General features: G+C 37.0%; 1 protein-coding gene across 14 annotated transcripts in view; it reads right to left on the reverse strand.

Annotated features, from left to right (window-relative positions):
• TBL1XR1 (TBL1X/Y related 1) overlaps positions 1 to 15,869 on the reverse strand; it is a 167,385-nt gene that overhangs the window by 98,425 nt on the left and 53,091 nt on the right. Inside the window, exon 1 of one of the 14 annotated variants that reach the window (XM_070582391.1) lies at positions 2,613 to 2,652. The exons of the other annotated variants lie outside the window; for them this stretch is intronic. The gene's annotated coding sequence lies outside the window, so the exon portion shown is untranslated. Of the gene's footprint in view, positions 1 to 2,612; positions 2,653 to 15,869 lie in introns of those variants that run through there. 14 annotated transcript variants of the gene reach the window in all.

Below are 15,869 nucleotides of genomic sequence, written 5' to 3' on the forward strand. Positions count from 1 at the left end.
TCTTCAGATGCCAGGTGAAATTCTTAACCACTTTCCTCCTCTAGGTCTACTGAATATCTTCGCAAAGGCTTTGCTTCCAAAGAGTTTTTGTTTTTTGTTGTTTTTTTTGGTGAGGAAGATTGGCCCTGAGCTAACTTCCATTGCTGATCTTCCTCTTGTTGCTTGACAAAGACTATCCCTGAGCTAACATCCATGCCAATCCTCCTCTAATTTGTATGTGGGATGCCTCCACAGCACAGCTGATGAGCCGTGCATAGGTCAGTGCCCAGGATCCAAACCTACATACCGGATCCAGGGCAAACCCTGGGTTGCCAAAGTGGTGTACCCAAACTTAACCAAAGAGTTTTCTTATTCCAACATGGCAAAGAATTTTTAATGAAGAACCACATATTTAGGAGAAAGAGATCTATATCCACATTCTCTTATTGCCACAAGTAGGATGGAGTCAGTACCATCAGGATCATGGGCACCCACCAGAGGACAGTGTAAGTCCACCAACCAATAAAGACAACTTTTCTGACATCCACCACTACCCAGTTTCCAAATACTTTTGACCTAGGGTATTTCATACAACTGACTAGTTCTTGAAATATTATGTGGATTTAATTGTTAAAAAACCAATACATACAGAAATCAGGGACTTCCTTTGAGGAGAGTTAGGTTAAATTTATTTAATTTACTTAATAAGTATTCTAAAGAGAGCACAGAATTTTAAAATCCTTTTACTTTTGAAAGTTTACCAAAAAGTCTTGGAAGGCACAAAAGCCCTATAGCCATTTCTATAGCAAATACTGTGTTGCTTATGGCTAAATATTCATTACCCAAGTCAGAAGCCTGAAGTCACCTGACTCTTCCCCGTCCCCTTTGTTGGCCCTATCCAATCACTAAGTTTTGATGACTCTTCCTCCTAAATATCTCTAGGCTGCTTTGAATCCTAATGTCTACACTGCTCAATCTCCTCCCCTTGTAACTTTGATGGAGTCTAAAGCCCAAATTATTTTTAATAGGCATGCATCCCAAAATTTCTAATTGCATGGTACTTGATTATCTAAAAATTCAGCTTTTTTTTTTCTTTTAATTTTCAAGTGAGGGACACAATAGTGGGTTCCTTTGTTGGGTCACTGCTTAATTAGCTGCTCATTTACATAACAACTATTAGTTGTCTTCAGCTTCCAGGCTAACATAATCCCAATTCTGTTCAAAGCAGCAACAGGTCCAGATAAATACTAATACTCACTTTCTCAGCCTTTCCTGCAGCTAGAGGTAGCCATGCGAAACAATCTGGCTAATAAGCAGAAATAGTGGGGAGGGGGCAGCCATCACCGCACGGGAGCAAACTGGGGAAGCTTTTGCTTTCCTGAAAATAGAGAAGAGATGCAGGACTTCCTCCTACTTAAACATGATGCCTCCAGCAGCAGTAGCCATTTTTCAATTGAGGCAATGAGCCTGATGGAATTCCACACACTAATGACGAGAGAATAAAAAAATACAGAGCCACTTTCTGCCTCTCAATTTGTTTTATTTGTTCAAAATAGTGTTTTCAGTTACTTGAAACCAACTGGACATCATTCTCCCAGTAGATGTCCTCAAAGCATTTCAAACTCACTATGTATAAACTTAATTTATCTCCCATCCCAAACTTGTTCCTCCTCCTATACTCTCTCCCTCTGTGTGTGGCTCCATCCTCCCAGTCACCCAAGCTAGAAATAGGGCTCTTTCTCCTCCCACATCTCCTACAGCTAATCAATCACCAAACATCATTACTCTCTATCTCTAGGGTGTTACTTCACAAGTATGTGTTAAATTCCCCCAATCCCTCATATTTTCATCACTTGGATACACTATGTCCTCTGGCTAAATTTTACATCACCTACATCCCACCTACGTTCTACCGCCATTGTGGTACTGTATATGCCTGTCTCTCTTCACTAGAGTATCTTGACGTATGCCTCCTTCAGCTTTATAACTCTAGATGCCTAGAACAAAGCAGGCAATCACAGCAAAAATGCATCCCTCTCACAAAAGGGCTACTGGTAAAATGAAGACCTTATCTGCACAGGCAGGATAAAAATCAATGACAATAAAATTGTTGTGTTATTTTTCACTGCCTCACAAAATCAATGTCAGGAAGAACGAAGACAAGTGTTAATCTAAGGCAAGCCATATCTGAAATTCAGAATACTGTAAGTATAATTTTTGTTCCAAAGGTACAGAATAAGAACTAGGAACAATTATTTAACAATCACATTTAGCTCTGAAATATTGTACTACCCAAACACCTTATCATAACTCACTATCACATCTTGGGGAAACATTTTAAAAGCATTTTAGTGCAGTGATACTGTTTAAAATGCACAAGCAAATTTAAAAACATAACAGTTGCTCTTAAAAAGCATTTCCTAAATTTTGCTCTTTGGGGTATGCTGTTTGACTTTGATCCCGTTGATTACATTAGGCCAGAGCAGAGGAACTGGGAAGGCAAAAGAGAACCACATAAAGAGAAAGTACCAAGAGCCTGAAGTTAGTTCACTGAGAAAGGTTTAAGGTTTGCTATTTTTCCCAATCGTTCTTCAGACAAAAACTGGACAGACTACTGCAAGAAATTAGCTTACAATAGGCAGGGACTCCTTTCATCATCAGTTTCTGACCCCAAGGTCCTAGAAAGACAGAAAAGAAAGAAAAATGTGCTCTGTTGGCATTCTAACACTGGAGGAAATAACAGCTAAAGAATATGGACGACCCTTGCACATCTGCTCTAATGAAGCTCTCTATGCATTGTCAAATCTCCCACGTTCACTGGGGCTGCTGTGAAATTACATCCCTATCTCATACCTCCTGTCACTTTTATTTCTTGCTTTCACCTCTCCTAATAATCTGAATATTTTATGTCCTGTTCTCTTCTAACCACACTAAATTCCCTACTCCTTCCCACATTCATCTAACAATCCTATGCCAAGCCATTTCATTTGTAAACCTCACAAAATACAACTGCCAAAAACAAATGTCTAGTTCTTTATACTTATTCCATTATATTGGTGCACAATAAATATTTATGATGCTTTCTATTCCACAGCTTCATCTATTCTTTCCTGAATTCTAGGAATTAAGGTAGAAGAAACTATACATAGAACTAGAACAGAAGTAACCGCAAGAATACTGTGACTCTCCCACTTACTGAGCATGAGCCCTTAGGCTTGCTATTTAACCTCTCTCAACCTGTGTCTCCTCATCTGTAAAATAAGGATTTTAACACCATCTACCCACAGAAGGGACTTATGAGAACTAAATAAGATGATGCATACCAAGCATGTAACAGTACCTGAGACATAAAAAGCACTTAATTCATGGTAGCCATTGTTGTCTTACTAGAATTTGTGTGTGATGGAACACACTGAGCTGTTCTTTAATATAACCACAGATTTAAAGAAAGAAACTGTCAATCAGTACACCCAGTCTAAATGTCTAGAATGCTTTAGTTTTTGTTTTCATGAATGTGAGGCATAGATTACAAAACCAAAAATGTACCTTTGTTTTAAACAGACTGCTGCTATTGGCATTCCAAAAATAGGGTATCGTTTCTGGATTAAATATTGGATATAAAATAAGAGGAAAAAAAGAGGATTACTGGACAAGGAAGCAGGAGTGGGTCATGATTTTGGCCTTTAAGAAATAATACCTATTTTTAATTAACATCACAGCCAATCGTCTATAACGAGTACAGGATTAATCAGAAGTCCATGTTTTAAAGAAACAGCGGTCTAGCATTATTCCTGTTCTCTGGCTTCCAAATAGTAGCTAAGAAGCAAAGAAAGGAAACTACTGCCTAAAACAGCAACACTGAATTCCTGGGAAGGATACTTCAGTGATAGCAAATAATGAGTAAATTTAATAAGGCTTCCATTAAGCATTCTCCATAATTATAAAGCATTTAAAAATAGTACATTAATTTTAGCTTTGAATGTCATGTAGATTACTATCTGTGTGGTCTGAAATTATTTTCCTTCTAGATATAACATCAAAATAATTTTAAAATGTTAATAGGAAATAACTTGCAGTTTCCCCTTCCAGGATGTTCCTTACAGGCGGTGTAGGCTGTCAGTTTTCCCTGTTTGTTACCCTGGACAATTTAATGTGCTCTATAAAGTCTACTAATATGCATCCTCTCTAGTGAAGTAATAAAGATGTTAACAGTTTGATTCAGACTAACTTCAAATTCCACTAGTACAGTGGCTAATTTTCTAATTTGAAAGAAGTCAGCAAATCCCACTTGGAATTTTAATAAATTTCACTTTATTTCCATGTCATTGATTGGGAGAAATATAAAGTAAAATTGGCTATTTCATTCAAAGGGTAGAGAAGCAGTGCTGAAGAGCAGAATGAGTTCAGTATAAGGTGAATGTCAATCAAGAACCACTGAACATTCTGACCCCATCAATTTGCTATTTTTCACACTGTGAAAGGTAGTAAGCGGTTAAAAACCATGAGTCTGGGGCCAATGGCCTTTTATACAGCTCTTAATGGTATATAAATTTTGACATTTTTTTTCCCCTTTTCCTTGCTTATCCTCACTGTTCTCTACCAGAAATTCAGGGCACAGTTGTAGAATGCTAAAGTGATGACTACTATTAAACCATATTCTAAGAAACTGGTTCCTTCCATTCCAGGCCAATACAGAAGGTCTGTTCTTTCAAAATCACTTGACCTCTTCGAACTCTCTCAAGTGTTCTTGAACATTCATCCATTCAGAGACTATATAAGGACCATGGACTTTACACTGTAAAGGGGGAAAGAACAGTCTAGTTATAACCATAATACACATGCAAAAATAAACTTCTAGAATTGCTTCAAACTCCAAGTCCCCAAGGAATCCTCTAAATGGAGAATGACTTGGCAAAGGCTGGATCTCCTTAAAGTCCAACTCTACTCAGATACGTATTCCTAGACCGAGGTTAAGTCTACGAGGAGGACAGAGGGAAATAGAAGACTTTTGCTCAAAGTACAACTAGAATGACACTACTGATAATATGTCTTGTGGCTGTGAAATAACAGGAAAAATATATTTGTCTCTGACCCCAGTTCCCAGCAAAGAGCTCCTAAAACTCTTGTGATTCCTAATGATAAGAGCACTAGAGACATCTTTTGTTCTAATATTTGGTCTTTGACCCTAGTTTCTGACACTGAGTTCCTAAATTCCTTGGAATTTGCTGGGTGATAGGAGTGTCTTTTGCTCTGAGGCGACTCTTGGTGAGCGCTCCTCGATACCTTCAGGATGGCGACTGGTCACTAAAAAGACCAAGCCATGATCAGCAGCTGGAAACTTTATACCCCACCCCACTCCATCCTTCCAGAAGGGGAGAGGGGCTGGTGACTGAGTTAATGACTGATCAGCTTAACATGATGAAGCCTCAATAAAAATCTCAAAACTACAGGATTCAGAGAGCTTCCAGACGGCTGAACACATGAAGGTACTGGGAGGGTGGCGTACTGGCTAGGGCATGGAAGTGCTGCACCCCCTCCCCGCCCATACCTTGCCCGATGCATCTCTTCTATCTGAATGTTCATCTGTATTTTCTGTCATATCCTTTTATAATAGACTGGTAAATGTAAGTAAGTGGGATGCCAAGTTCTGTGAGCCATTCTAGCAAATTACTGAACCCAAGGAGGAGGTTGTGGGAATCCCAATTTATAGCCAGTCAGTCAGAAGTGACAACCTGGGCCTTACAATTGGCATCTGAAGTGGAGGCAGTCTTGTGGGACTGACCCCTTAACTTGTGGGATCTGATGCTAACTCCAGTTAGATAGTGTTACAAGGGAACTGAATTGTAGGACACTCAACTGGTATTGCAGAGAATTACTTGGTGTGGGAAAAACTACCACACATCCGGGGATCAGAAGTACTGTGTGCATGTGAGTAAGGGAAAACACAGGAATGTTTTTCCTAGACAGTTCTCAATATTTCTTCTGTCCAACAAACCTCTTATTGCATTCCCATGTTTTCTTTATGTTCATCTACAACCATTCTCTCTCCCCAGGCATTATTCAAAGAACACATATTTCACCAAGACGTTATCAAGGACATTTCATTCAAAAGTTGAAAGGGAAGACATTAATTGTGTCTAAAGCTAATAGTTCAAGAAAGACATTAATGTATAATGGTAACCACCAAAAGAACCAAAACACAAGTTCTTAACAATGCTGTCTCCTGAGGATAGGACTAGTAAAGAAGCCCCACTTCTTTCATTTTATTATATGCATTCATTACTTACATGGTTAAAAAAAAAAAGTACTGAAATTTCTGATCTTCCACGTCCCCCAGGGCCAGGACATAAACTTTCTCTACACAGATTACAAACATTAACTACACATGACTTTTGCATACCCCCATCACTGGGTATCTTTGGTAATTTAACAAGATTTAATATAACTTTTAAGTAGAAATTTTTAAGTATGAGATTATAACAAATAAGATTTAAATTTTAGATAATCACTGACATAAAATAAACTTTAAAATGGCTGGCTTTAATCTGTTAGAGGATGTTAAGTTCCTTTCCAATTAAGGCTAAAAATATGGCCATGGTATTTTTATCCAAAAACATGATTAAGGTTCCCAGACAAAATTAAAATGTGACTTGTCATATTCACTCTTTCACTGATCAAAGCAAAGTCCATAAGAACAGGGAGTAAGGCGAAAGACTTTAGGAAAACTTCAAAAGAATCCATTTGTGAATTCTTATTTATTAGGGATAACTGCATGCTATGATATGTAATACCATATTTCTTCACTCATTTGATTACTATTTACTGAGTACCTACTATATGCCACGCATCGTTTCAGATGCTAAGGACAGAGCAGTAAAGACAGCTCCTTGAAGTTTAATATGAGGACAAACAAAACGAGTATATTATAATATATAGAGACTGTCTTGTCTCCATTTCTCAACCTAACTTTTATCAAATCAAGGAACACACATATTTTAGCACTCTAACCATTCAGTTTCACTGACTGCAAACACCAGAAAGCAACTCCAGAAAATGAAATTTACTGAAAGCATGAGCTCAGAAAAACCTACTGGATATGAAAGAATCACAGCAGTTCTAGGGATCAAGAATATCCCCACACTACCCAATTAAGTGCCGGGAACCTGTTTCAACAATTCATGGTCAAACATGGTCCCATCTCTCGTCTATCTCCAATGAATAGCGAGATTCATAACAACAGAACCTCCATTGATGTTATTTATAGATAGGTAACTAAGTAGATGTAAATGACCGGTGAAAGGAAGGTTATCAATCCTGAGGCAGAGAGCTGTACAGAGAATAGTTATTCGTACACTGTCTTTCTTTCTTTACTGCCACATGACAGGATTGTTGAAATTTGTTATGAATAGACAATGGTCATTCAGAGCGCTGTGATATGCTGCTGGTCTAGATCCCGGCCAGGCAGCAGCACTGGCTACCTATTTTGCAGATTGTTTTATTTATATTCCACAACCATTTATTGTTCTTCCAAGATCAACTGCCATATTTGGGTGGCTGGGTGTGCAGAAGCTCCAGAATCAACAGACATACACAAACATTCCAAAGAGTCCTGAGGCCTATATGCTGAATCTCTGGCCTATAATTCAACCTCACCAATTTTCTTTAAGGTCATTCTATTGTAGTAGTGTCACTGCCCTTTCCTTCCATTAAGTCTTGGTATTTCTTACGTCAAATTTCTGGAAGAGTTGAGGTATCTTCCTTTCCAACAGAAAGCCCCAGGCTCCCTAAACAAACTATGTACAAACCATCACCTCCCTAAAATGTTGCCTAAAGTTAATCTAGTTATATTCCAGTAAGTGTCTCACCAACCTTTATTTAAATGAAGGCCCCTACTCCACCAATTCTAAATGCCATACATTAATTATAAAGACCCCACTTAGCTCAGAATTGATAACCTTAATTTCTCATACTTTCCAACATGCATCCCTCTTTAACCTGTGATACAATGGGTTTCTTTCCAATGGTGCCTTCTTTAATTTAGTATGCTTGTTTTAATGGCCTTCCCTTTCCTTCTCCTCCTCTCCAGAGCCTACCCATTTTTCAAGACCCAACTCAACTCCTTCCTGCTGAAAGCCTTCCCTTACTATTCCAACCTATCAGTGATGTTTCTCCTCTCTGAGGATCACTGTTAACATACCAGTCATTTCATAGTGCTGGAAAATACAGTCCAGAAAGGCTAAAATTTACCCCAAATCATACAACTAGCCAATGGTAAAGCTGGACTACAATCCAGACCTTCAAACTCAAACTCCGAAGTTTATGTGTTCTTCCTGTTTCCTCACTCTAACATTATTTTCCACATTAATCTGAGCATATCCCCTCACACTTAAAACTTTCCAATGGATTCTCCACCTAGATATTTTATCCAACGTCAATCCATCCTTCAAATCACAGATCAAGTGCAATCTTCTCCACTCAAATTTATTTTTGACAGTTCTAACTCATACTGACTTTCCTCTTTTCCAAATTCACTATATTTTAATCAGTATCACACAATGTAGTTGTTTTTTGTTTTTTGTTTTTTACTTTGAATGTGTTATCTCATTTACTCACCAAAACAACTTGAAAAGGCAGGAATGGATTAGTCATATTTTACAAATGGGCCTGGAAGATATTAAGTAATTTGCTTACATGTACACAATTACTCACAATAATTACTCCACAAAGAGCTGTGATTTAATACCATGTCACCATCTCCAAAGTCAATGCCCTTTAAATATAGCATACTGAATATTTTTTTCCATCTCACCACACAGACACATGCACACACATACACACACCCCACATACACAGCGGAAACTACGTAGATATAAAGGATAAGCACTTCTTATAACTAGAATTCAGGACTCACTGTTGATTCTTGGTCCAGAATTCTTTCAATTAGAACCTATAGCTTTTTCTTGTTATAGGATTCCATGCTTTTCATTCCTTTAAAACCAAATAACATAACCTGAATCTATTCCTAAGGAAACAAACCCAAACTAAGGAACATTCTTTGAGACTGTCAATGTCAGTATAATAAAACACAAAGAAAGGATGAGGAACTATGCCAGATTAAAGATTACTCATTGTGTGATTTTGAATTGGATCCTCATCAGGGCAAACCAACTGCCAGCAAGATCATTAGGACAACTGGCAAAATCTGAATATGGAATATATTAACTAACAGTATTGTATCAATGTTAAAGACCCCTAAATTCTATCACTGTACTGTAAGACACTGTCCTTGTTCTTGAGAGATACATACAAGTATTTAGAAGTAAAGGATCACGTGTACAACTTTTCCCAAATGCCTCAGCTAAAATAATTATGAGATAAATATGACAAAAGAGATGATTAATAATATAAAGCAAATGTACAAAAACTGGTAAATCTATATGAAAGGTATGCAAGAGTTCAAATTCACAGACAAGTTGAAAAAATATATTGTTGAGAGAGGAATGGGTAGGCATGTAAATCAAGGATGGGCAAACATTTTCTGTGAAGGGCCAAACAGAAAATATTTTAGGCTTTGGGGGCCATACAGTCTGTCATAATTACTCAGTGTGGTCACTGTAGAACAAAGACAGCCTGTAAGACAACATAAACCAATGGGGTTGGTATGTTCCAATAAATTTTATTTACAAAAAAGTAAGCCTTAGCCTAGCAACCCTTGATACAGATGAAAAAGATTAGCCATGTGTTGATAACTGTTCAAAGCTAAGCAGTGGGAATATAAAAAAAATCACTGTATTATTCACTTCTTTGTATTTTGAAATTTTTCATAAAGGTTTAAAAAAAAAAACTTCACTGAGAAATCTTCCTACGTCAATCTTTCTTCCCTTCCACAGCCTGTCTCCTCCAGAAAAAAGTCCCAATTTGACTTGACACATCTTTTTTCTCTCAATGATTATCCTCCTTTGCAAACAATGTGCAATGTTTTCAAGCAGACCAAATTCATGTAGCTTGCATGCTACATGCATTAACTTCCTCTTTAAATTCTAAACTCCCTCAGGGAAAGGGTCTATCTGGTGATTAATATACATTTGGTGGTCTAACAGGATTATGTAGAACCTTTCATCACTGGTGCTCATCAACTCAAGTCTCTCTTGAGCACATGAGAAATGAACCTCTCACAACACCACTGAGCCTGTTTCTTGTGAGGTGTTAGGAAGGCAAGCCTGTTTTTGGTAAAGCTGACTAAAGTATATGACACACCTTTAGATTTTACAAGATTTTTCTTAGCTAAAGAAGTAAAATCCATAGAAAAGTTGCAACAATGTCATCTTCCAACTCCAATAACATTTTTTAAATTACAATATAGCCAATTCTAGTTAAATTTGGGGTATTCTATAATACAATGTATCTCTCTCTAAATTTAAGTAATAAGGCTATTAAAGATTATAAGCAAAAGTCATCCATAGGCAAACATCATGTTGTGAAATATTTCCCCCAAATTCTATCCTATATCACAGATACATGTCGTATACCTATTAAATGAGAAGGGAAGTGAAGTCTAACTTCTGGGAAAGTCATGGAGAGAGAGCTGTGCACAGTGGCAATCTTTAGGTGGTCCATTCAAAAACTAGCAAAGGAAAAGAAAACCTTGATAGTATAATACTTTTTTTATTTAAATGTATAGTAACTTCAGGGGAAAACATACTAAAAGCAATATTTTTACCTACTTAAGCATAAAAGAATATACACCTTAACAAAAAATTTTAATTTAAGCCTTAAAAAGTTACAAGTATATAAAGACATCTTCTTCACTTTAATCGATTTGCACCAATTGCTCACTGAGGCATTCCTATACCAACACCACAGAAAGAAAGCTTTTGTTTGAAGCCAAGTGTTCCCAACCAAGATCCAGGCTGAGCTCAAAGGGAGTATTTTGGAATAATCTTTAAAATAAGGTAAAGTCCCTAAAATTGAGCAAACAAGATAAATGTTTAAGACATGAAACAGGATAAGCTCAAAAGTTTTTCCCTATTTTAAAGATCATTCCAAAACCTCACTTCAAAGAAATAAAGACTAATTTTTTCATGTTCCCAATTCTATTTTGAGCAATATTTTGAGAGTCTTATCACTAAAAGGTCCTTAAATTACTCTGCCTAAAGGCCAGGTATTTAAATTCATTTGCCTCAACAGCTTATATAACAATCAAACTTCTTCCAAATCTTTGTAGGGGAGGAAGAAATTTTCCTCTACCCTTGTAGGTTCATCTGAGAGGTCTAAGAATTAAACTGACATGAGACAGAATAACAGGAAAAAACCAAACCAGTTTAATAACATGTATACATGGCAGAAACCCAGGAAAACAGAGTAACTCGCCAAAATGGCCGAAGTCACTACCTTAAATACCATCTTTAGCTAAAGACAAAAGAGACTATTGGGAGTAGTAGTCTGGGACTTCAAAGGAGAGGAAGGCAATTCACATGGAGATGGAAAAGCAAATGTTTGGGAAACAAATGCTTGCCATGCTTTGCAGAGACAGTGGGACATGGAGAGAACTTTGATCAAATGGGCCTTGCCAGGTTCCTCCTTGTCTACCACACCTAGTTCGTATTATACCATAGTTATCTGTGGTGATAGCTCCTTCTGGAACAGGCCTTCTATTTTAAATTCTTCTAGGTAGCTAGAGGAAAAGTCAAAGTTTCTTCCTGAGTCTTTTGTTCTTAAAAGTAAGCCAAAGAGACACATTTTGGGGTAGCAAATTCTGCTCCCCAACACCTTAAAATATATGATTCAAATAAACTATCACAAATGAATAAATACTCATGAGTACATTTTCTCCTTTTAATAATATATACTCTTGTAATGGATCATTTACAAAGTAAGAGCATAATTCACTGAATCAGAAAAGGTAAGTTTTAGATTTTCCTGGAAGGATAACAATGAAATTCCATTTACAATATCACAATTTACATTTCCCTGCACTTTATGCAAGCTTTCTTCAATCCACAATCTATAAATCACAACCAAGCACAAATCTGATGTTAGACTAGCACTTTAATTTTAGTTCTCATCTCAACTTTCGCTTCTGCTACAGTGCCTCATCCCCACTGTTCGTTGTGTTTTCCAACAAGATTAGAGAAGCCAAAAAGAAAAGAACTAGCTCAAGCAATCAGACTAATTTTCAGGATAATGCATAATAATGTAAGCTAATCAAAAACTGGAGTACTTCTACTCATATGAGGAAATTAAAATTATGGACTAAGAACAGTTTAGTGGATGCCAGGGGAGAGGTGGGGTGGGGGGTGGGCACAAAGGGTGAAGTGGTGCACCTACAACATGACTGACAAACATTAATGTACAACTGAAATTTCACAAGATTGTAACCTATCAATAACTCAATAAAAAAAAAAGTAAAAAAAAAAAAACTGGAGTACTTCTATCATTTACTCCTTCAAGACAATAACCTCCTATTTTCACTCACATTCTGCTTCTTGACAGATGACTGGAAAAGGATGAACATTGAAGAAAAAAACCTTCATAAATGTGAAAGCAAACTAGAATAGGAAAATGGAAACCCTTCAACAACCTTTGTTCCATGCAGAAATCCACTGTGTAATTTTAAAGACAAAATGACCCATCATTCAGCCTCTGCTTGAGCTCCTCCAATGAGGAGTGCCTCCACGTGCGGGTGCCCATTTTACTAAATTATTAGACAGCTCTAATTGTTTCAAAGTTCTTTCTTCTCTAGGTTTCAAATATATCTACCTATAATTTCTATTTAAGGCCTCTGAAGCTATACAAAACAAGCTTAACTGCTCTAAACAAAAATCTTTAGCTACTGGAAGGACTTTTTCCCAGTCTCATCCTCAAGCGTTCTTATTCCCCATTTTAAAAACTTGTGACATAACAATTACAAAACTCTGCTCCTGTTTGAGTCCTTCTAAAAATATGACTCCTAAAATGGAACACAGTTCTTTATTCACAGAACTTTTTCTTCAATACTTAGTAAATTTATTCTTATTTTAGACAAGGGGTGGGATTAGTCAGTAAAACTCAAAATCTCTTCAACTGCTACTAAGATCTAGAAAGTATAGATAAAAATTCACCAAAATCTGTCATTGTAACAAATGGGTGCTGGGACAACTGAATAGCCACATGCAAAAAGTGAAGCTGAAACCCTACTTCATACCATATAAAAAAATTAACTCAAGGGGCTGGCCCCGTGTGTGGTGGTTGGGTTAGGCGTGCTCCACTTCAGCGGCGCCCAGGTTCACAGGTTTGGATCCCAGGTGCGGACCTATGACACTTGTCAGCCATGCTGTGGTGCAACCCACATATAAAGTGGAGGAAGAGTGGCACAGATGTTAGCTCAGGGCTAACCTTTCCCAGCAAAAAAAAAAAAAATTAACTCAAAATGGATCAAAGACCTAAGTGACTTTAGTTTAGGCAATGGTTTCTTAGATATGATACCTAAAGCAAAAGCAACAAAAGAAAAAAATAAACTCCACCATCAAAATTTTAAACTTTTTTGCTGCAAAGGACACCATCAAGAAAGTAAAAAGGCAACTCACAGAAGAAAATTTTTGCAAAACATATCATAAGAGACTTGTGTCTAGAATATATGAAGAAACAGTGCAACTCAATAATAAAAAGACAAATAACCCAATTTTAAAATGGGCAAAGTAACTGAATAGATATTCCACCAAAGAAGACATACAAATGGCCTACAAGCACATGAAAATACCTTTAATATCATTAGCCATCATGGAAATACAAATCAAAATCTCAATGAGATACCACTTCACACCCACTAGCATGGCTAACAACAGAAAGACAATAATAATGCTTGTTGAGGATATGGAACCTTCCCACAGTGCTGGTGGAAATGTAAAATGCAGCTACTCTGGAAAAGTCTGGCAGTCCTTCAATTATTAGAATTTCATTTGAAATAATGAATTAGAATTTTGAAAAAATTTAGTGCAAAACTGACAGGTGTCATTAAAAGATTTCCTAAAAGTGAAAAACTACATCAGCACATGTTTCCTTTCTATATATCCAATGACTGTAATACTCCATTTTTAAATTCCAGGTGACAATAAAACAGCCAGTATACTTGATGTGCCAAGAGATGTACCAGCAATTTTCTTTATAATTACCACTGTCAGACAATTATAATAGCTCACTAAATTCTTCAATTTCTAGATTTCCAAATTTTCAAGTAAAAAGTTACCCTTCAAACTGACAAAGATTTTATAATCAAATAGTAAGTTGGAGAGCAATGACTTTTAATTAAAGTTATGGAATGGGCGATTAATCATTAGTAGTTTCTAGAGAAAGATAATGTACAAAAAAAGTAAGCTCTATCAAACAAAGCTGATACAGATTGTTCCAAAAGGTAATAATGGACTATAAATGCCTAATACTCTCAAAACAAGGTAAGACTTACTAAAACTCCGACTGCGGGGTCCAGCCCCGAGACTTTCTGATTCAACTTCTCAGTCTGGGGTGGGAGCAAGGATTTGCATTTCTAACAAGTTACCAGATGCTGATGCCGACAGAGACCACACTTTAAGACCCACTGTGCAAACCCAAATCATATAACAATATTCTTTTGAGAACAAAAACTGGTAATATTAATGATCTGATGACCTTTTTTCAAACATGACTTACCAAACATGGGTTATGTAATAAAATTAAGACACATCAGAGCAGCTTTTTATCTTCAGGACCTTTCCAGTGCTGTTTGCTCCAATCAGTACTGGCTTCTGTTAACACGCCCATGATATCTTTCAAGCCCTCGATCAACAGTTCCGCATCCATGAAGCCCTATCTGATTCCCCAAGCTGGAAATAACTGGTGACTCCTTTGACTATAAGTCCTCATTTGTATCACCGGTAAGACAATGATTGCAAGCTTCTATTACTTGTTTAGCTATTTGTGTTCAACACTTATTTCAACTATTAAAGTTTTATGGTAGCAAACAGCCAAACATTTTCAGATCCCTCAAAGTTTTTAGCACAGGCTCTCAAAAATATTGAATAAATATATGTCCAGTAAATAACCAGAATCAATACCTTTGATTTCATCTCTGAAAAAAGGAAAGCCAAGCAGTCAAGTTCTTACAGAGAAATGAAGTCAAAATCAAATTCTTTTTAATGACTATATGAAACACTAAATTAGATTTAACAACACAGGTTCAGGTTTAGGAAAGGAACACTGGATTGGGAGGCTCAAAACCTAGATTCTACAGGGGCCAGCCCAGTGGCGGAGTGGTTGAGTTTGTGCACTCCACTTCGACAGCCTGGGGTTCACAGGCTCACACCCCGAGCACGGACCTAGACACCACACATCAAGCCACACTGTGGCAGTGTCCCACATGCAAAATAGAGGAGGACTGGCAAGAGATGTTAGCTCAGGGCCAATCTTTCTCACCAAAAAAAAAAAAAAAGAATCTAGCTTCAACAGTAACTTACAATATAACCCTCAAGTTGATCAATTAACCTACTGTGCTCATAAAATGCACTCACAATCCAAAATTAGGCTATTTGTTTTAAAGACTAATCTTCCAGAGACAGATTACAATCAGTATGAGACCTGCTGCCCAAGTATAATTATTTCCATGATGTAGTATTTACATTAAAAATATCTGTTTTATGGCATGTACTAGACATGCTGCCACCTGACCTATACAGAGGCTCAACTTGTATAAATCCCACCAATTTCCTTGAAAACAAGAATTACTCTTTTGTGGTATCTCCAACATCACAGAAGAGCAAAGAATTCAGCAACACTGTAAAATGTTTTAAATTATCGGAAATTTTCATTATCATGAACTATTATTCTTCTATGATATTTCTACATAACTCCTTTATATTATCTTTCATCTGTCTCACCAC

This window comes from Equus przewalskii, chromosome 18 (assembly GCF_037783145.1).
Source record: "Equus przewalskii isolate Varuska chromosome 18, EquPr2, whole genome shotgun sequence".
NCBI lineage: Eukaryota > Metazoa > Chordata > Mammalia > Perissodactyla > Equidae > Equus > Equus przewalskii.